The 23,832-nt window shown below is 33.0% G+C and overlaps 1 long non-coding RNA gene across 1 annotated transcript in view; it reads right to left on the bottom strand.

The window, feature by feature from the left end:
* The window catches only part of LOC145263263 (uncharacterized), a 26,012-nt gene extending 17,041 nt beyond the window's left edge, over positions 1-8,971 (bottom strand). The window contains exon 1 of the long non-coding RNA XR_013864508.1: positions 8,661-8,971. This is a non-coding gene — a long non-coding RNA (uncharacterized LOC145263263). The remainder of the gene's footprint in view (positions 1-8,660) is intronic.
* Between the last annotated feature and the right edge of the window lie 14,861 nt (positions 8,972-23,832).

Genomic DNA, 23,832 nt, shown 5'->3' with positions numbered 1-23,832 from the left:
ACTCTTTAACAATTAGGGATCTAACACGTAAAATTATAACTAACACCAACATTAACACCAAAGCCGGAATATATTCCATACCCTGCCTTGATTGTGGAAAAATATACGTAGGAGAAACTCAACGTAATTTAAATAAAAGAATATATGAACACAAAAGAGATGTAAAAAACAACAATACACTCAACGCCATATTTTGTCACATCATGGAAAACGACCACCATTTTGATTTTAACAAAGCAACTTTCCTTAAACACATACATAACAGATCCACACGACGTTTAATTGAGTCAGCTATAATCTCCCATTCCAGCAAAATAATTAAGCAAAGAAAAAGTTTTTTCCACGTTGCTCCCTTTCTGTCGAAAATAATTATCAAAGAAAACAACTTAGACACCGGTTAAACGCGAAAAAAAAAAAAAAAAAATTCGTAATTTCACTTAATTTTATTTTTATTTTACTTATTTACTGTATTTTATCATTATCTATTTTTAGACTCCATTTTATCACCTCCTATTCTTATTTTTAGATACCATCTTTTAAGTTACTGCGCTATTTTATCCCAATTCAATTATTTCTAATTTAAAAAAAAAAAAAAAAAAAAAAAAAAACGATTCTTTCGTAATCTCGTGTCATTTTATTTATTTAATCTATCACCGCTATATTTCCAAACACAATTTTTAATCTCTACGATATTTTATCTTTTAGACGTAATCCACTACACTAGTTTACTCTAATTAGTTCTTCTCTCATAAAATGTATATACATGTATATATGACATCTAATTTACATAAGGAAAACACGCTGCTCTCCCCCATCATTATATATAGCCCCAATCCTCCGACTCTCTCGTCAATGACCATCCCTCTTGAAGAAGCCCGCATAAATCGGGCGAAACGTTGAGTATCCAGGTCCTTCCACCTCCATTTTATTTCATATATATATATATATATATATTTAAATATGTATGAATAAAAAATCAATACGAAATATATATAAATTTTTATATCTTTTCCTGCGTGTTGACGTGTAGAAATACAAAAAAAAACAACAAACAAAAACCAAGAATGTTTCCTTCAAAAACACATATTTTCGACAGATCCTTCGATCTTCCTCAATGTGAATATATATATATATATGGGGGGGGAAGTTAAAGGAAGAAAGTTAAATCAATACTTTAAAAGAAGACTTATCGGGATAATATAAAGCTACACAAATTGTATTGGAGCTTTTTTGGAAGTAAATAAGAAAAGAAAATGAAGGTATAAAAATTATATATTAATATATATATATATATATATATATATATATATATATATATATATATAGAGAGAGAGAGAGAGAGAGAGAGGGATTTATTTTTATTCGTTTATTCAATAAGGGTATACATCAATTAGGGGTGTTGGTTAGGTGAGGAATTTGTGCCATGATATTTCGAAGCATAATACTTCTCATAATAAGAGTGAAGGATGTTAGGAAATATTAGGGATGTGACGTCTAGCGATAGATAATTTATTTAGCGCATAATGCAACTATTGCTAGACGTTACATTCCTATTATGTTACCCTTATTTAATGAATGGATAAATCTCTATATATATTGATATATTTTTGATACGTTCATTTTCCTTTCTTATATATATATATATATATATATATATATATATATATATATATATATATATATATAGTAAGTTATAAAATATATATGGCGATTAAGCTACACTGAATGTTCCGCGTTTCATCCACTCTAGGACTCTTCACTCCTAGAGTGGATGAAACGCGGAATATTCAGTGTAGCTTAATCGCCATATATATTTTATAACTTACTAACTAGCTCTACCTATGTATTGAGCACTTTTGAAGTAAGTACTTAAAGTTTACGCATAAATGTATACTTTCGTATATTAATTTTATGTGAGTAAATTAAGTATATATATATATATATATATATATATATATATATACAATTACGTATTCCTGTCTGTTTGTTTGTTTATTTGTTCGCAATTTGATTAATATATACAAAAGGTCCATTACTTTAATGTTTCATTCATTTTATGTTTAGTATGATTCTTTCAAAATATACGATTAAAGGGTAACGTCATTTGCATATCACATTAAGGAAAATCGATTTTATTTAATTGGGAGTGTGCTAGTTATTGTTTATAGCGAGAGAATTTTAAGTGTTCTATTTAAGTATATTATTTAAATTTGATTTATATTGATAACATATTTAATTTAAGATATTTTTATCGGTATGGATTTTTTTATAAACCGGTTTGAGTTATTTCCCCTGGGCGCAAATTTTGTTCTTTTTGTTTTTGTTTACTTTATAGGCGGATATTAAAACTAAAAACTTTCAAGCATTATTTTTCGAATTAGTTTAAATAAAATAATTTTTGTGATTCTGCAATTAACGTTGTGCTCTAGTGGATGTTTGTTTAAAAATAAACAAACAATCGAATTCAACTACGATTCTTTATTTAAAACAAACAAAAAAAACGTTCATTTACGTTTTTTTTACCAGTTTTTTTTTCTTCACATTTTTTTCACATCGTAACTGCTAATTTTTTTCTTTTAATAACACAATAAGTCATAACTCATCATTTTTATAATATAAAAACGTGTATTTCAGTTAACACAAATTCTACTTTGGTATTTTTGAAACTGAATTATTTACAGTTTGTATTCGTTGCAAAAAACCGTATAAACATTTCTTTCTAGACTGAGGTAGCATAAGAAAAAATCGCTTAAACTGGAACATAGTCATAAAAAGGTGCTCAATACCTGAGGAATAGCCCCTCTTCGCATCCTTTCGGCCAAAATATCTGGTGGAGTTTGTACCGTACTACTTTTTTTCGGGTGGAGGGGATTACACTTTCATGTTTTTATTCGTTCTTTTACTTTTGGAATTTTTGTTGAGGTAACGATGGAGTTGACATATAATATTGAAAATTTGCTTAATATTTTAGTTTAGCAGGTGTGGCCAAACCGAACTTCATGTCGACCCTGGCAACGCTGGGTATCAATGCTAGTTTATATATATATATATATATATATATATATATATATATATATATATATATATATATATATATATATGCTAGTATATATATATATATATGCTAGTATATATATATATATATATATATATATATATATATATATATATATATATATATATATATATATATACACAGAGGGTGTCCACAAAGTCTGGCTGCATAATCTACACGATGCCCACAAAGTCTGGTTGCATAATCTAATGTAGCCAGACTTTGTGGACACCCTGTATATATATATATATATATATATATATATATATATATATATATATATATATATATATACTGGTAGCCAAATTGAATATTTAAATACTTATATCTTTAGTTTTATGGGACGAAAGTACGTGAAAATTTGTAAGCATTTTAACGATTTAAATACTATTCTACGGTTAATACTTTACGACAATTGGTAAAACTGATATATTTTCACAAGAATAAAATATGCCTAATTTTGTCTACGTTTGTATATATAGTGCCCTGTCAGGTCAGCTTCAGTTTTGCTGCTTTGGGATGAATTTTGCTGAGGGTTGTCTTCCCGGTGGCTTTCCAGGCTACATATATATGATAGACTCACGCCATGTTCGGTGCTCAAAGGCATAAAATCAGCCTGTAATGCTCTTTCAGTATTTATATTGCATGTTTGGCACGAGGCCGGCTTTTTCTCACTAAGCAAGTCGTATGATTCACAGGTGACGAATTGAGAAGGCGCAGTTCCTCTTCATGTTCTATAAAAATTGGTTGGTTATATATATATATATATATTGAGAGCGAACATTACAAAACTACAGATGCATTTATTTCGCATTCATATTGTTGTATTGCGGATGCTTTGTGAAATAAATACATCTGTATCTTTGGAATGTTTATTATCAATAAATATGCTACGAAAGCGTAAATTCGGTTTTATTGAGCATATTTAATCGTGACAAAATTTTTATTAAATATACACATTATCAGTATATATATATATATATATATATATATATATATATATATATATATATATATATATACAAACGTGTATTTATATATATATATATATATATATTTACAAACGTTTATTTATATATATATATATATACATTATTTATTTATTTTTTATATATAGAACAATATATACAAACTCTTTTACTATACGTCTTTAGAAAAAGTATATATATAGGTTTTACTTATAGACTGTATATATATATATATATATATATATATTTTTATATATATATATATATATATATATTTATATATATATATATATACATTATTTATTTTTATTTAAAGAACAGTTATCTTTAAAACAGGTGTCCGTAGATAACTGTTTGATAAGTAATATATATAGAACGTGCATTTTGATTACTTCTTCAGATTATTTTATTTATTTATTTACAGACTATTTTCTTCATCTTCATAGTTGTTGTTTCGGCCAACTGTTCCTCCAGCCCTCGTCAAATTGTTACTTGCGACAGGATAGGAATGCTTAATCTTCAACTGTATCTTGAGCAATTACTCTCCTCCATAGTTATTGTCGTCCTCTGCAAGGCAAGCAACTATAGAAGATGAGAATAATAGTCCGCAAATAAGTAAATAACATAGACAAATTACTCATCGCAAAAGAATTCAAATAATGAAAATTCTTCGGATTACTCATGCAGAGCCTTTGCAGAATTACGGATAGCGAAACTGAATTTTTTCCACATATTCGAATTTCCTATAAATCAAGAGTTAAGTCTGTAGACCAAGAAGTGAAGGAAGAGTTTGATAGGTACATAAATGACATTCTACTCTTTCTCCCCAAATCGTCGAATATTGATAATATCACTAACAAACTTGATGAAATAGAACCTACCATCAATTACACTTACGAAACTGAAAATAATAATTCCATATCTTTCCTAGACATACAATTAATTAATAATAAAAATCAACTAAAATTCAAAGTTCATCGTAAAACAACTAATAAGAATGATTATGTACATTTTTACTCGCAACACAATGACAACGTAAAAAATGCATTATAATTGGATTTTATCTAAGAGCTATGAGAATATGTAGCAAAGAATATCTAAACGATGAATTCGAATATATAGAAACTACATTCAAAAACTTACAATATCCCCAATACTTCCTACTTAACGCTAAAAAAGGCCTTAAAAATCTATCAAAACTGAGATCAAAACCACCCCCAAGAAAACCTAACACACAATAGAAGACTAATTGTTCCCACTAACGATAAAAATAATAACATTTATAAAAAGCTTAACAAAATCGGCTTTCAAATAGTACAAGAAACCTCCACAACGATAAAAGATTTAACTCGGAAATCTAAAACTAACAATAATAAACCATTAACACAAGCCAGAATTTATACCATATTGTGCCTTGATTGTGGCAAGATATACGTAGGAGAGACGCAGCGAAACTTTGCTAAAAGATTATATGAACACAAAAGAGACATAAAGAATAACAATACACTTAATGCTCTTTTCGGTCACATAATGGAAAATGATCATCATTTCGATTTCGAAAATGCGACCCCCCCTAAAGCATATACATAGTAGGTCAACACACCTTCTGTTGGAATCTGCTCTTATCTCAAACATTACTAACACTATCAAACAGAGAAAAGGATTTTTTAACATTTCTGTCCACTTATCTAAAATAATATTGCATGAAAATAATATAGACACTGGTTAATAAATATATATGTGTTCTTTGTTTGTTGGTTTTTTGTATATTTGTATAATAGTTATATTTGCATACATTCCCCCAGTATATATAAAACTAAAATCATCGACCCTCTCGTTAGTGACCGCACCTCTTGAAAAAGCTCGCATAATTCGGGCGAAACGTCGAGCCTTCGGTTTTCCGCTTCCTGTTCACATCATAAAGTCGGATTGTATCCATTTTAAAATTCACACATATATATATATATATATATATATATATATATATATATATATATATATATATATATATACACAGAGGGGGAAGGGGGTATGGAAAGAAAGAGTATCCGGTAGTCTAGCGATCAGAAGTACTTCTCGTGATCGCGAGACTAATATATCGGCCCGTAGAACCGCTAAACATGCCATGAAGTACCTAGTGAAAGACACCGTATTGATGTGTCTTTATCCTCGTAGATTGATTGACATGCTAATTAATACTAAATTACATCACTATTTAAATAATAGCTACAGACATATGCATATATTTCTCTCTCTCTCTCTCTCTCTCTCTCTCTCTCTCTCTCTCTGTCTCTGTCTGTCTGTCTGTCTGTCTGTCTGTCTGTCTCTCTCTCTCTCTCTCTCTCTCTCTCTCTCTCTCTCTCTCTCTCTCTCTCTCTCTCTCTCTCTCTCTCTACGGGGCAACCAAGAAGAATTCGAGAAATTCTTTAAACTGAGACTTATCGTTATAATACAGAACTCAACAGTTCAGTTGAAGCGTATATGTAGAAGGAAAAAGGGAGGGAAATAGACAATATAAAGATATATACTAATGCATAAAAATTTAATCGTTCATTCAATAGGGTCTTCCTTTATACCGAGGTATTTCAATACTTCTCTTCCGAAGAGTAGAGAAGGCGCTAGGCAACATATGACGTCTAGCGGTAACTACATTAGGAACGAAAAAAATAGTGTGTTTATGCTAGATGGTAACCAGTATACGTGTGGAGGAGAGAAAGTTGGAAAACATGCGTGATTAAGATTGTATAGGACGAAATAGTGATTATCACATAATGGATATAAGTTGTATGTAATCGGGGATTGGGGGTTTGCCATGGTACTTTATGGGGTATGAGTTCAATACGTGCATCATATGTGGAGATATACATTACCATCGATACGTTCAATACGTGCATCATATGTGGAGATATACATTAACATCGAGAAATAACGACAGAAAGAATGAAAAGCATGGGGAAATACATTGGAATAAAAAGCATATATACCCTGTATCCCTGCTTCCCTAACTGATATAATCTCCCTTTTTAACCAACGATTAAATTTATATTCATTAATATATATCTTTATATCCTCGATGTTCTTTCCTTATATATATATATATATATATATATATATATATATATATATATATATATATATATATATATATATACTAGCATGCTGTCCGCATAAATATTACATTTTATTAATACAGAAAGTAAGACATGTGCATGCGAGCATTATATATTTTTTATAAACTGTCCACCTGTCGTAAGTAAAAACTACTCAAGCTGAGATCAAAATCAAACCTAACAACAGTAGGTCGTTCAATAACCATTAGACCAGCTTGACACGGTCTTTTAAAAGTATTTTTAAACATATTTAATCTTAATATAACGAAACTCATGTTTCACGACCGCGCATGCACATTCGTGAAACAGCAAACAGAGAAAAATCTGATGAGGCACACGACCTAATTTATAAATTTTGACCAATTAGCAGCCAATTGTTTCAGGATGAAAACCGATTAAAATGTTTTCCACGTGTCTGAAAACCCATTAAACTAAATTTCAAGTCTAAAGATCAAATTTTCGTTGAATATATAGGTTGTCATCATACACATTTTCATATATATATATATATATATATATATATATATATATATATATATATATATATATATATATATTTATATATATATATATTAACATGGGTGCCCGGAGTTGTATGTTGAGCAAAAAAAAAAAAAGCGGCTAATTTTTTTAACTTTGAACCCTATTATGATCCCTTAAAATTCATTGTTTTGGGCTCAAATCAAGTTATTAAGTTAGATCCATGCAAAAGGAACCTATATCTAAAATTTCAAGTGTTTAGACCGAAAATTATCGGAGGAGTTTGGTAGAGTTCTCAAAGGTCAAATCGTTGAACTTTGACCCCTTAACACCCAACTTTCTGGCCGAAAACCAATCACATAGATTTTCCCAAATCTCAGTACCCTGTATATCAAATTTCGAGTCTGTAGACATAAAATTGACAGTTATTGCGTAGGGAAATGTACATACAGACACACAGATAGACAGACAGACAGACAGATACACAGACACGTTCACTTTTATAGATATACTAGCATGGGTGCACGGCATTGCCCGAGAATTTGGAGGTGTATGTTGAGCAAAAAAAAAAAAAAAGCGGTCAATTTTTTTTAACTTTGACCCCTATTATGACCCCTTAAAATGTATTATTTTGGGCTCAAATAGAGTTATTTAGTTAGGTCCATGTTCAAGGAACATATATCTAACATTTCAAGTGATTAAACCCCAAATTGTCGGAGAAGTTTGGTAGAGTTCTCAAAGGTCAAATCGTTAAACTTTGAACCTTTAATCGCCAAATTTCTGGCCGAAAACCGATCACACAGTTTTTCGCAAATCTCAGTACCCTGTATATCAAATTTCGAGTTTGTAGACATAAAATTGACAGAGTTATTTCGTAGGGAAATATACACACACAGACACACAGATACACAGACACGTTCACTTTTATAGATATATAGATAGATATATATTCATATAATGTATACGTTTTCATATACAGCGAAGTGTAATCGAAAATAATATCTACAGAAAAATCAAGTTTGATTGTAGCAGATCAGAAATTCTTACCTTATCCATCGTTCTCTTCTCCTAAGTTGTGTTAAGAGAAAATCACGCAGGTGTCAGACCTAAGAAATTCCCACGGAAACGTTCCAAAGTTGATCCTGCGTCGGACCACACAAGAATTTAGAAATCACTTCCACTGAAAAGAAAGGTCGTTTTAGTGTAGCAAAATTCTAGAGAATTTAAAAATGTATATTTTCTTCTTCGTATTTCTTTAAATGCCAGGAACCTGTGAAAAATGTCCAGAGTCTTTGAGAACTTCTGTAGATTGGCACGCACCTCTGAATTTATTCGTACTTCGAACACTGTAAAAACTCAGCGGCTTTTATAAGCCACAGTTTTTATAAGGCTTAAGTTAAGTACTTTCTTCTATCTAGTAATTGCAGGTAAACGAACGATCATATAATAATTACCGTTCGTTTATGAATCTATAAATATATGATGTTGATAGTTAGAACGTTAGAACGTGTGTTCAAATAATTCCGCCCACAGCGTGTGTATCTATGGATGAGCAGGTATTTTTGTATGCCATCTATTTTTTGCTTCCGTTGGGGGCGGATGGATTTCTCATTCTTAAGTATTAAGGGAAAGCACACGCTGATTGCGGATAATTCGTTATTTTAATAGCACTTCCTTGATTGCTGCTCTTAGTCTACCATATAAAGCAGACATACCTTACGGGGACGAAAAATCTTATCATAAAGAAAGTTAGTTACTGTAACTAGAGCGCCAAACTATATATGGAAGGTTATAATGACATCAATTTGGCGCCCACGTATTCGACCATCATCATCATCATTACTATTATGATTTACTAGTTTTCACAGAAACCATTATCTAAGAATTCTTTTTGACAATAGCCTAGTGGGTTCCCTGGACACTGAGCGACAAAAAGTCGCCCCAGACTTCCAGTAATTTGCACTTCTTTCGACAACCTTTGCAAATTAATTTGCATTCTCGCAATAGCCGTCTACCATTGTATTCTCATTAGTAGCAAGCATTTGTTTTCACTGAAATTTGGATGGCAATAAGTCTCCCCAAAGCCCAATCCTCCTTGCACTTATCCAATGAAGTTCTGGTTAGTGTGTTCTTTCCTCGTTCGTTCTATCTTCCTTGACCCTCCTTATTTGTTCGGTGTGATAGGGTTCACTTATTATTATTATTATTATTATTATTATTATTATTAATAGAAGTAATAGTAGTGGAGGAGGAGGAAGAGGAGAAGGAGGAGGGGAAGTATTTATTTTATAGGTCTATTAATGAATATCACTGTAGTTCTGTTTACAAACAGCCGGGTACAATATTTTATTATATGAGTGTTTAAAATTTAGAAAATTAATTTATTCCAGAGTATTTTAGACAATGATTACTGTCTCTGTTTACTTAGATTTTTCTGTTTTACGACACATCGACCTTCGTCATAACTGCACCTCGGAGGTGGCTGAGGTGATGTGGATAACATACAGTGATGATCATATTTATTGGCACGGTAAAATAAAAGTTAAATTTTGTCTAATAAATTCTAAAAAAGGGATTAAATTAAAGAAAATAACAAAGTATATTATGTATTTTTAACTGGCCTTTCCGATGCAGCAATCGGATTTTAGAAAAAATAAATAACAAAGGAACAACAAACATAATTGCAAAAAACCCTTGTTCAAAATTATTGGCACGATTTATTTAATAATCAATTGTATAGCCTTTGGCCTTGATTACCTTCCTCAGTCGCTTTTCATAGTTTACAACCAAGTTGTTGCACTCTTCAGTAGTAATTTTAGCCCACTCTTCCTGACAATAATCCTCCAATTGAATAAGATTCTTAGGCTTCCTTTGCATTACCCTCAATTTTAATGTTCTCCATAAATTTTCAATTGGATTAAGGTCTGGGCTTTGTGATGGCCACTCCAAAACATTAATATGATTGTCCTCAAGCCATTTCTTAGTCAGTTTAGCCGAATGCGTTGGGTCATTATCTTGCATGAACCACCAACGACGACCAAGTGAGATCTCTTTAGCAGAGTCTTTCAGGTTTTCATCCAATATTTTAACATAATCTTCCTTTTTGATGCTACCTGTGACCTTAACAAGTCGCCCTGGTCCAGAGGCAGCAAAGGATCCCCAAAACATCAAACTGTCTCCACCGTGCTTCACTGTGGGTATGGTGTTCTTAGGCAGGAAAGCTTCGCCAGATTTTCTGTAAATATAAGACACTTTATTATGGCCAAATAACTCTATTTTCGTTTCGTCAGTCCATAGAACACGTTTCCAGAATGCAACATCTTTATCAATATGACGTTTTGCAAAGGCTAGCCTTGCTTTCAGGTGCATAGGCTTCAATAAGGGAGTCTTTCTCGGACGACATGCTTTTAAACCAGCTCTCTTCAAAACTCTACCAACTGTATGTCGAGATACATTCACTCCAGAGGTGCTCTGTTCATCAACAATCTCCCCAACAGAGATCCTTGGGTTTTGTTTTACTTGTCGAACAATTTTCCGTTCATCTCTTGGGGAAAGAATCCTTTTTCTCCCTCTACCCTCTAAACTCATAACGTGGCCTTGCGATTTGAACTTGTTTATTATGGCTCTAACAGTGGATTTGGGAAGGTTTAGCTTCTTTGAAATCTTATCATAGCCCTCCCCATTGGTATGGCATGCTACAACAAGCTTCCTGACGTCTTCGCTGTGTTCCTTAGTTTTAACCATGGCGATTGAAAATTATAATTTAGTCACTTATAATAGTTTAAATAAATCGCTATCTAAAAATTATCTGAAAAAATTATTCACTGAATTAGCGTTAAACAAGCATAATATGGCTATAAAAAAGTTCAGAAAGCACGTAAACCGGAAATTGATTGATATTATACTGATACTAAAAGAAAAACAAAGCCGTGCCAATAATTTTGAACAAGGGTTTTTTGCAATTATGTTTGTTGTTCCTTTGTTATTTATTTTTTCTAAAATCCGATTGCTGCATCGGAAAGGCCAGTTAAAAATACATAATATACTTTGTTATTTTCTTTAATTTAATCCCTTTTTTAGAATTTATTAGACAAAATTTAACTTTTATTTTACCGTGCCAATAAATATGATCATCACTGTATGTGTGTTTGAATCTAATCAGTTCTATTGAACGACTTTCACTCACCGATGTTCGTAAGCGTCAATTAGTTATTTATAATAACGGAAAATATGTAAGATTCATAACATCACACATTCATATTTATTGTCAATGGAATACAAACTGAACCTACATCATCATCATCATCATCATCATCATCATCATCATCATCTCACCATATCGTGTCAATCCGAAAATTCTATTGTTGACATTGGCTTTCCGGATATTTTTCTCGACACATTTTTTTTTTTTAAAGAAATCTAATACTTACGGAAAGGACCACGTAAAAGTTGCCAACGTCTTACATAAAAGTTATTTTTGTTGAAGGAAATGGAGTTGAACTTGGGACACTCAAGATGTCAGTCCGTATCGCTAACCACTGGACCACTGTCACTTCCCAACACCTGCCGATCTGTGATCAGAAAATGTGATGAATATTCAACCCTTACTTTTACGTAAACCGAGCTTTAATTCTAAAAATAAAGAAAGTTCTTGAAAAGTGAAACAATAGGGTAATTTATTTTTTTCGGACACATACAAATAGCCAAGTAATCATTCTTTAAACTCAGCATTTTTGCAGTTGTTTTTTCTTGTGTCGTTTAATTACTGTTGTAAAGTATTAAAAGTTAAATTTTAATGTTTATAATAAGAATTAATCGTATTGTAAATACCAACTGTGATTCTACCGCGATACCAAATGTGTTCTATGTTCTACGAAAGTCAGGTCAAAACTTGGATGATTCAACAATAAATGCTTTCAGATTCTGCGAAAAACACCGCGCATTCTGACTAAAGTTTTTTCCTTGTTTTGGGGTTGTAGAGAGAACCAACCACTTACCGAAATTCTTGACATCAAAGTTCTGCGTGGGCGTAGACCGATTGACAGATTAATAGTCGGACCGAATACGGTAACCACAGAAACGAATCAGAATTACAACTCTGGATGATTTTCGCGGCATATAGAATCATTATTTGGTGCTTTTAAATCACAGGATTTGATTCTGAAAGAGCCCACACGGTGATCTCTTCTTTAAAAAAAGCGAGCTAGAAATATCCCCACAACGTACAGAAACAAAAGAGACATTAGCTCTGCGAGTTTTCCAGAACTATCTACATTTAAGAAAGAAGCGCCCCGAAAGGCACAGTGTAACGTTACACACGCTTACACACATAGACCCAACACACTTTAGCAGAGTACGTCGCAACGAACATAGGACAAGTTATAACTTGACTCCATTTTTGTAACAACCACATTTATTTCCTGATTCTCCCATCATGCACTACTTTTCGTTACGGTCTCGACGTCACCTACGTCTCTAGCGTGCTCATCTTCTCTAACGTAGTCTCTCTCCTTTTTATAGTCTTTTTCTTTTTCCTTACTGTGACGTCATTTCGCACACGGATCTGTATTTGTATATGTGCGTCCGCGCCCTGTTACAACAGCACTAGCAGTATCAGAATTTTTGTAGGAATTTTTGACACCCCTAACACGAAACTGCGAATACAATATAAAAATCTCGTAATTTCTCTGTTAAAAGTGGGTTATTTATTTTCTTTATGGATTATACTTCCAAAATAAACTATTACAGTTGTTTTAAAAGTAATAAAAATATTTTTTTTTTTTAAACAGTAATGAATTTTCCGAACTCAATATTTTTCAATTTTTAAACTCAATATTTTAAAATTTTAAAATTTTAAAAATCTATCAAAATTTTTCTATTGATTCTATTTTTACGATATTTTCAGGGTCAATGTGAAATTTTATGTTCTTTCCAATAAACCGAATATAATATTTTAGACAAACGTTTTTTTTTAAATTCACGCCCCCCCAAGTGTCACCCATTTTCAACTTTCTCTTAAAAAGTAAATAATTAATTTATGTCGTGGAGTTTTATATATCACAAATTGAAGAGAAAAGGTCAATAAATAATATATTCAAATTTAAAACAAAAAAAAAATCGCTTTTTTAGAAATTTACCTGTAAAGTCCGAAGTTTAAAACCTTATTTTATAAGAACACATTGTTTCTTTTTGTCTTTTTTTTTTAAATAAAACCTTGGTCCTTGCTCCTTTAATTGAAAAAAAAATTAGGGCTTGAATTACATTTTTCGAGGAGTTATAAGCTTAGAAAGATAGGGGGTCGAATAATTCACGCCTCTCATTTTGAAATGTCTATTAAAAAGTAAATAATTAATTTATGTCGTGGAGTGTTATATATCAAAAATTGAAGAGAAAAGGTCAATAAATAATATATTCAAATTTAAAACAAAAAAACAAATCGCTTTTTTAGAAATTTACCTGTAAAGTCCGAAGTTTAAAACCTTTAAAAAAAAAAAAACACATTGTTTTTTATTTTTTTTTTTTAATAAAACCTTGGTCCTTGCTCCTTTAATTGAAAAAAAAATTAGGGCTTGAATTACATTTTTCGAGGAGTTATAAGCTTGGAAAGATGGGGTGGAATTATTCACTATTTTCACGAAATTTCTGACACTGCTACAACAGCACATCGCAGCTTTATTATTGCCGCGTTTATGGTAACAGCAAGAATAAATATTAGGAATGCCAAATTTACTGGAAATTATAAAGTAGATTCTTATATAAAAACTTTTGTAATTGTTGAATACAAAACTAGAATAATTATGGTAAGACTTTCACCGAACAAAATACGTTTTCAGGCAAGAACAATTTTCTAAAGTTGTTTGCAATACAGTGAAGATATAAATCACTCTACCCTAATGTACTTATCTCCTCCTTACTAATTCTGTTCCATAGAATTCTATATCTAGTCTATTGTAACTTTCATGGCAGGTGCTCGACTGAACTTCAATGTCTGGTATCCTCTGTGAAATATTCTCATCAAAATTACAACCACTGTCAGTAATTTCCCTTATACTCTATTGTACCTAAAACTAAACGAAAATTCCAGGAACAAAGGTTCTTTCCTAGAATTTCCCGTCTATGAATCACAATACCACAGGGCTGCTTCCGATTTAAATATAACATGGGCGTTTTCAAGTCCAATGTAAGCGATTTATTTTTAATTCGCCCTCTTGCATAATTAAATGTTACCCAATATTTACCATTACCGATTATCTCACAAGCAAATGTACACGCATTGACCCTTATTCTCGAATAGCTTTTAGGTATTGATAAATGTTGACCTCATTGGAAAAAGCATCATGTATTTCATAATGACTGATAGTACCATAAACTCAACAGGATCTTTGTAGGTTGAATATCTTCTAGTTTGTACACCATAAAACAGTACAGATAGGACTTATCTATATATTAATACAAAAGCGTGTGCGTCATTTTGTGCGATACGCTTACCTCCTTTTTCTGTCAAGTGACTGTTGTTTAATTATGACCGTCTATTTCTTGTAATAAATAATTTTATAAAAAATTCCACGAAAGCTTTTGTTTCGAACCGCAAAGCAGGAAAAGAACGGGGTAAAACCTAACGTTTATGCTGATACGACCACCGCCAAACCGGAAGCGACATTTTTTTAAAAATTAAGGCTAGACAATCTAAAGGAGAGGATGACTTTAAAAAATATCGGCGAAAAAAGTGACCCCCATCCGTGTAGAGAAGTGCCTAGTTAAAGGGGAAGATATTAATGTTTTTAGCCAATTTTTCGATATTTGTCGTATGAAATGTCGAACTTTTAAACGATACCGATCTTGGTAAAATCCGTCGCCTCTATTTGAAGTTTAAGGCAGACATGCAAACAGACATACATACAGACATTTACATATTGGTAACTAAAGATTTTCGACCCAAACTGATGAAAACGCTTGCCCTATCTCTGAATACCCTTTATGTAAAATTTCAAATATTTAGAACATAAATTTTCATAGTAATTTGGAAGAGACCGCAGAGGTCAATTTTTTTTTAACTTTGACCCCTATTATGACTCCTTAAAATTTATTGTTTTGGGCTTAAATCAAGTTATTAAGTTAGATTCATATCCAAGGAACCTATATCTAAAATTTCAAGTGCGTAGACCCAAAAGTGTGGGAGGAGTTTGGTAGAGTTCTCAAAGGTCAAATCGTTGAACTTTGACCCCTTAATCGCCAAATGTCTGGCCAAAAACCGATCACATCGATTTTCGTATATCAAATTTCGAGTCTGACTAAAAATTGGCGGAGTTATTGCGTAGGGAAATGTACACAGACACACAAACTCACAGATACACAGACACAGACACTTCCACTTGTGAGCGTGTCAGTTTGTATGTCTGTGTGTGTTTGTGTGTGTCTGTGTGTGAGTGTGTGTGTCTGCGTACGTGTGTGTGTGTGTGTCTGTGCCGTTATTTTGGTAAAGTTATCCTCTCATTTAGATTGTATAGCCTTAATTTTAAAAAATGTCGCTGTTTGGCGGTGGTCGTAACAGCATAAACGTTAGGTTTTACCCCGTTCTTTTCCATCCTTTGCGATACGGGTTCGAGCCTGCCTTCCTACTACCACGTTTTTGTTTTTTTTGCTCAACATACACATCCAAACACCCGGGAAACGCCGGGCTGAAATGCTAGTATTATATATATATATATATATATATATATATATATATATATATATATATATATATATATATAATTGTGAATGCTGTTAACGGTGGTAAATATACAACTATCCCAACCATCAAACCAATTCGTTTCGATTTCTTTTCAATGGATGTCGAAAAACGGGCAGATATGAATCTTAAACACCCCTATAAAGAAAAGCATGGCTCAGGAAAAAAAAAAAAAACAAAAAAAAAACAAGAAAACAAAACAGTCTATCGAATTCAGATAGGGTTTAGAACAGAAAACAACGGAGAATCTTTACAATCTGGTTAAATAAAACGAGTTCTTTATTTTGAAAAAGAATAAAACAAAAAGTAAATGCAGTCTGCGAGGCGATTTGTTTTAAGTAGACAAATCGATATTTGAAACAAATCAATAGATATCCATGCAATCGATTTCATCTACAAACAAAAGAGAAGTCGAAAAGTATGTGAAGCCTTCCTAAAAATGGAGAGGCGGAAATTCCGAATTGAAAATCGAATTTTTTTCCGAAAAAGTTAATAAAATAGAAACTGCTCAAATTTCCATGAATGTCCAAATTATACAAAAACACTTCCGACTAAACATATTATTGTTATATTTTTTTTATCGCTTTTCAGTCTGCGTAATCATGAGTGAATTGAATGTTTCGAATATTCTATACAAATTCTAGCGCGCAGCTCGGCGTTGCCCGGCTGTAAAATACGCTTAAATATGATATTCTAATTTATTCAAATTTCGTATTTATCATAAAAGAGCTAATTCTCTATTAACTATTATCTTTGAAATAATAATCCGTCATTTAATTCTGTTCACAAAGTCCAGCATGAACAAATTCCTGTAGAGCCGTCATCTTAAATAAACAAATTTGATTGAAGATCTTCCATTACAATGATCACGGTGTTGTCTTACCAACCACCTGATGCTCATTAATTCTTAACGTGGAGTGACATTTAATTGAGTCTTAAAAAGCAGTGAACCTCCCTAGTAACACACACACACACACACACACACACACACACACACACACACACACACACACACACATATACACATATATATATATACATATATATATGATTAGTTTTTTTGGAAAAAGAAATCCAGCAGAGTGCTCAATTAAAAGGAAAATTCGAAATATAAGAGCGTATTTATATATTGTATTTTGTGTACAGAAAGTTGTTAGATGAGACAAGTTATTGGTTCCGTCGTTTTCAAACCCGATGATTAGGACCGTTTAAGATATCCATATCAAACTCTCTTCATCCAATACTCATAGATGAGTATTGGATGAAGAGAGCTTGATATAGATATCTTAAACGGTCCTAACCTTCGGGCTTGAAACCGACGGAACCAATAACTTGTCTCATCTACCAACTTTCTGTACACAAAATACAATATATATATATATATATATATATATATATATATATATATATATATATTAGATGAAAGTCACCTTCTGTGTGTATGTGTGTGTGAGTTGCTTCCTCATAGGTTCCCAAACGGCTGAACCTATATTTTGAAAATTTCACACAAACTCATTTATATGACTGGCAGTGTTACTAGATATGTTTTGTTCAGAAACGCATCCGATAAGTATCAAAATAAAAAAATATCCGATCTTAAAAATAGTCTTTTCTATCTTGTAGATCAAAAAGAATAGTTTTTACAGGCAAATATTTTACGTTAAACCTGCCAAGGGAGATAATAAAATCTTAGCAAATCATTTCTTCTTTAAAAAAGATTCATTGTATTCTGAATAATATCTTAGTGGGAGAGCATTCGACTACAGATCAAATGATCCCTCTCTTCAAGCCCGAGTATACCCCATCATTTTATTTTAATTTTTTCTTATTACTGATTTCAATTTACGATAAAAGAAAAGGTACCATTTAGAAGCACCGCAAATCATTTCTTCGCTGGTATATTTTAAAACTAAACATTAATCAGACGTAACTTTTCCAGGACATTCATTGTTAAGCCCAAATATTAGCTGACGTGATATTGTAAACAAACATAGATGGAATTTGATGAACGACATTATCATAATTATTTAATTTCTTCTTTATTTTTTTGCGAAATTATTCCTCGTAATATATAATAATCAATAGAGTACTGATTCTATAATAATAAATATGCACTCTGCATAAATTAAAATATTATTTTTAAGCGAATTATACGACTGTACAACGGCAGGCTTCCAGCTAATATATATATATATATATATATATATATATATGCACTAAGATGCACAACATGCAACAAATCCTACATAGGCGCCACCAAAAATTTCAGCAATAGAGTGGCCTTACATAAGAGCAACATCAAAATTGCAGATAACAGACACCTCTATGTTTCAAAACACGTAAACACATGCAGTGGAAACAGCTTCAAAATAATGCCAATCTTCCAAACAGACAATTATTTTATTTACTTACACAGGAAAAAAACTTCATCACCAAATTCACTCCTGAACAGAACCTAATACCATCACACAAAAACATGAAATGCAAGGTACACTCGCATGCACACCCATACACATACACATATACACACCCACACATAAATCAGAACCGACACATTAAAACACACACACGTGCGCGCATACAACCACACACAGACATAACACCCCTATCTCTAATACAACACACTGAACAATACCAACCCTACTTAACCTCGAAACAAACAACACTAGGAGACACCTAGAACCATAGTATAATATCTGTTCCAACACCTCGCTCCCTCCTCAGTCAGGGGAGGAGAACCCCCTCATGACTGAAACGACTATCTTCCCTTCTATCATCCCCCTCCCATACCTACACCCCCTTCAATGGCCTCTCCCGGGGAAACAAAATCTTCCCCACACTAGGAACCGATCCTGGGTCTGGCCATACCCACATGGGGAGACAAATAAATAGAAACATTAAAAAATCCCCTATTTTAAATACACCCCTCTTTCCAAACAAACATAATATAAGACTAAAACGAAAAATTACAATACTAAAATCCAAGTATCCAAAAAATAAATATCAAAATAGAATGAAAGCACCCCTACCCTTACTTCAGAAGAGCCAGTCCCCCCTCCCCACACATACACATTAGTAACGACCTCGGACCACAGCCCCCTTCCTAAGGAAGCAAATAACCCCAAAATACTATAAAACAATATACACATTCCCAAACCAATAAAAGCAAACACACACACGCATACACACGCGCACACACACACATACACACACACACACACATACACACACCCTACCCCACCCTAAAGGAAAAGAAAACACATTAGCAGAAAGAGATAGCGACTGACTACAGCCAGGTCAAAATCTCCCTCGACAAACCAAATAAAAAAGCAATAAAAATTCAGCATACCAATGTATAATAAACACTTACAAGCCTCCACCCCTTGGAAAAACTTCAAACTAACTACTAAAATCGCCATTTTTACACATTTGAAAATAATTTCTGACGAAGACGCATCACAGACCGTCTGAAACGCGCGTAAACGATTTCAATGACTTAAAAACATTATTACAATTATCCAAACATAATTCCCAATGAAAAACCAAGACACGGAATAATAAAATAATGTTAAAAAATACACATTGTTGGTGACTACTCCCTTATTTAAATATATATATATATATTAACAGGAAGATCCGATGTTGTTCGGGATTAAATGATGATCAACGAATGTTCCACATTCGAATATTTTTGTTGTCATCGAAATCGATGAAATCGCCTATTTTAATGAAATCGATGGATTGCCTGCTCTGGTTTGGGACCCATCGCACTACACCGCGAGGACCCTTCACATGCCTCCCTGCAGTGACTTAATCCACAATACATTGTAGTCTACATTGCACTGTAGAGAATTTACTGTTGATTCTATAAAATTATTTTTATAGATAATGGGTAAACCATTCATTTCGAACGCGCCCTTTCATATCAAAGAACTTAATGCTGAGTTTATATACCTGGCTTTTATACTTGTGCGGTGATAATTGTTTGAATTTAAGTTTAAGATGAAAAAGTCAAGTATCACTGTTCAATTGTGCTTTAAATAGAAACATTTATTTCAAACGCGCCCCTGTTATATCAATGAACCTACTGTTGATTTTATATACCGGGCGATGTTTTAATATGGTGTATAAATACTTTGGTAAAAATCGTCAGTTCCTTCTTTCATCTATTTTTTTTTCCGATTAACAATTATCATTATTATCGTAGACATTCCGACGGAAAACCCGTCTAAGAACACTACCAAATACATAAAGTCTATTTTTGTGAAATATAATAAAAAATCGACCCAGCCGTTTTTTAGTCCATAGAAAACTCACACACACATACACACACAGAGTTCCTTTCATATAATAGTTCATAAATAGATAGATAAGAGAGACCTTCAAAATTAATGCCTCCTATTTTTTATTCAGTCGGAATGCATCAGAAGTTATTGCAAATTGCATTGCCATGATGAAATTATGCATCTATTACATGGAATTTCATCTCTCTGTTACAGATATCAACAGTGTGAGATTCTAAGGTAGCAACCTCTGGCATGGACGTGCATTAAAAGCAGAGATGCGTCATTGAATTTCTGGCAAATGTGCATTGCGAATAATGGTGACTATGTAGAAAAATATTCTGCAGAAGAAAAGTTTGCAGGTTTCAATAATGCCACTTCCGTCTTCATAGCTCTTTAACTATTTTAATTAAAAAAAATAGGAGGCTTTACTTTTGGAACCGTCCTTGTATGAGAATTCTTGCTCAGGACGCTCATAGACCGCAATCGTTTATCTCTGGTAAAAGTGCATTGAGAATAACTGTGACCATGTAGAAAAGTGCATTCTGTGACACAAAAGGTTGCTCATTTTAATGGTACCACTCATGTCTTCTTAGTTCTTTAACTTTTTTAGCTAAAGATAGGAGACATTACCTTTGGAAAGATCCTCGGCTTAACGTTAACAGGAAACATGAGTTGGAACAATTACATTGAGAGCATTGTCAGAACCGCTGCGAAGAAGGTAGGCTCTCTCTACCGTGCTAGAAAGCTACTAACGCCCGAAAGTATCCTGTACCTCTATAAGGCTACCATTCGCTCATATATGGAGTATTGTTGTCATATTTGGGCTGGTGCATCTGCTACTAGTCTGTCGCTCCTAGAAAAGGTCCAAAAGAAAGTCGCCAACCTGATAGGTCCTGAACTGTCATCTAAGCTTCAGTCTCTGTCCCAGCGACGAAATGTTGCATCCGTCTGCCTGTTCTGCAAGTATTTTAATGGTGAATGTTCTGCGAATTGCAAGCACTTGTGCCCCCACGACATAAATACCCCCGGCAAACCCGACAAGCAGCTAAATCCCACCTCTACAAAGTAGAGCTCCCTAGATGTAAGGGAGCTTTGTACTCCATTAGTTTCTTCTCTGGAACCGCTAGACTTTGGAATTCCGTTCCGGGTCCCTGCTTCCTCAACTGTATTGACATGCAGAAGTTCAAGTGTACCCCAGTAGCTTATGTCCCTAATAGTAGCCCCCTACACCAAAGTGGCAATGTGCCTTGTTTGAGGTGGAAATGTAATAAAAAATATATGTATGTGTGAGAGAGAGGCAAAAAGATAGAGTATGTGTGTATGTGTGTGCATGTTTGTGTGGTGCGTGTGTGCGTATGGTCATTGGTGTTTGGCTGATTCAGGTGAACAACCTAATCAACTGCAACGTTCCATTCTCGTCGTTGTTAAAAACCTTAGTTATGGTTTGCATATTATTGACTTTACTTCACTAATCAAAGGACTGTTACAATTTTGTGGCCGTAAACCCCGAGGCCTTCAATCGCTTTCAGACACGTTATTATTCCGATGTTTAAGTTGGCGGTAATTTTGGTCGTTCTTAACGCGTGGCTTCACTCTCAACTTCACATTCAGAGGAATGGGTCGGAGGATAATATTTTGGCGCCTTATTTTCATAGTCGTTAGGTTTCTGTGTAAGAATGTCGGCGCCGGAACGCCAATTTGGTTGTCGATCATTAGAAAAGATTATTTCAGAGGAATCAACATCGGCGTCAATATGGAGATGACTAGCCACAATAATTGATTCACTTCGTCCTACGAAAAATAAATAAATAAATAAATAAAAGACTTAACTGCCGGTATTTTTAGATCTGTCACTGTAGACATTTTTTAGTTGGTGTTGCTTCCAGGTAAAAGTTGGCGATTAAGAAAACATTTGTGAAAATGAGTTATTCGTCTCATTTTTCATTGGTTTCTATATTTGCTCGGAATATCGGTAACTTTCCAACAATATTTGGACGCCTACGATTGCTTTGCTCAGATATCTCGCTGTGGTTTAATTTTATCTGTAATATATCAGTTAATAATAATGCTGATACTACGACTACTACTACTACTAATCCTACTACTAATCCTACTACTACTACTACTACTACTACTACTACTACTACTAATAATAATAATAATAACTAGCGGGACCTGTGGAAATTTCACAGCGGCAATTTTCATATGTAATATATTGTTGCTGGACATTCTGTGGGCGTCCTATACAGCATGAAGGAAGGCAAAATCATATTATTATAGCCCTTTTATTAAAACTGTATCCTCCCCTTACTAAAATAATGATCTTGATATATTTTCTGGGATGATTCTTTCATTACAAACACACCGGTCAATTAACTCACATTTCACTTTTTTTCATAATTATGAATATGTTACTATGTTCGACAATAATTTATCATAATTTTAACCCACATTATCGCCTCTCCCCTTACTAAAATAAAAAAAAATTGATATCATTCATGGGCTGATTATTTCATGAAAAACACAACTATCAATTAACTCACATTTCATCATTTTAAATTATTTTTGGATATGGTACTGATTTCGATAATAATTTTTCATTATTTAAACTGACCATATCGCACACCTTACTAAAATCATCGTTTACTTACTCTTTTCAGTTGTAACCTTTTACGTTGTTGCTCCAGTAATACATTGTTTGAACTCTATTCCGTTGTTCTGTTTTCTTTGTGGCTTATTGAATGTCATAACACTGGCGACATAGGATTCGGAGAACGTACTCACGTTTAAAAACAGTGTTCTAAAAAACTAAACACTGACGACATTGCATTCAAGAAGCATACTAAAATCGAAACCAGTAACGACATTGAAAACAAAATACTCGCGTTGAAATAGTATTCTGAAAATACTGGACTGAACGTCAAATACGATTCGAGGAACAGCAAAAGGAATTTCAAAAACAGTTAGCGGAATGTCAAATACGAACCGAGGAACAGCAAAAGGAAGTTCAAAGACAGTAAGCCGAACGTCAATTACGAACAGAGGAATTGCTTACAGAAATGGTTAAGAATAATGAGAACGGGGAAAGCAATTCAGCATTTTCTCAGAATACAATATGGACCGCGATAGACAATTTTAAATACGAGGAAGAGGAAAAATCATTCGCAGCATATTTTCGGTGTTATGAAGATTTTTTTAAATA

This window comes from Euprymna scolopes, chromosome 3 (genome assembly GCF_053919585.1).
Source record: "Euprymna scolopes isolate OS-2025 chromosome 3, ASM5391958v1, whole genome shotgun sequence".
Taxonomy (NCBI): Eukaryota; Metazoa; Mollusca; class Cephalopoda; order Sepiida; family Sepiolidae; genus Euprymna; species Euprymna scolopes.
Note: the sequence above shows the minus strand (reverse complement) of the source record. Positions and strands in the feature narration are given on the sequence as shown.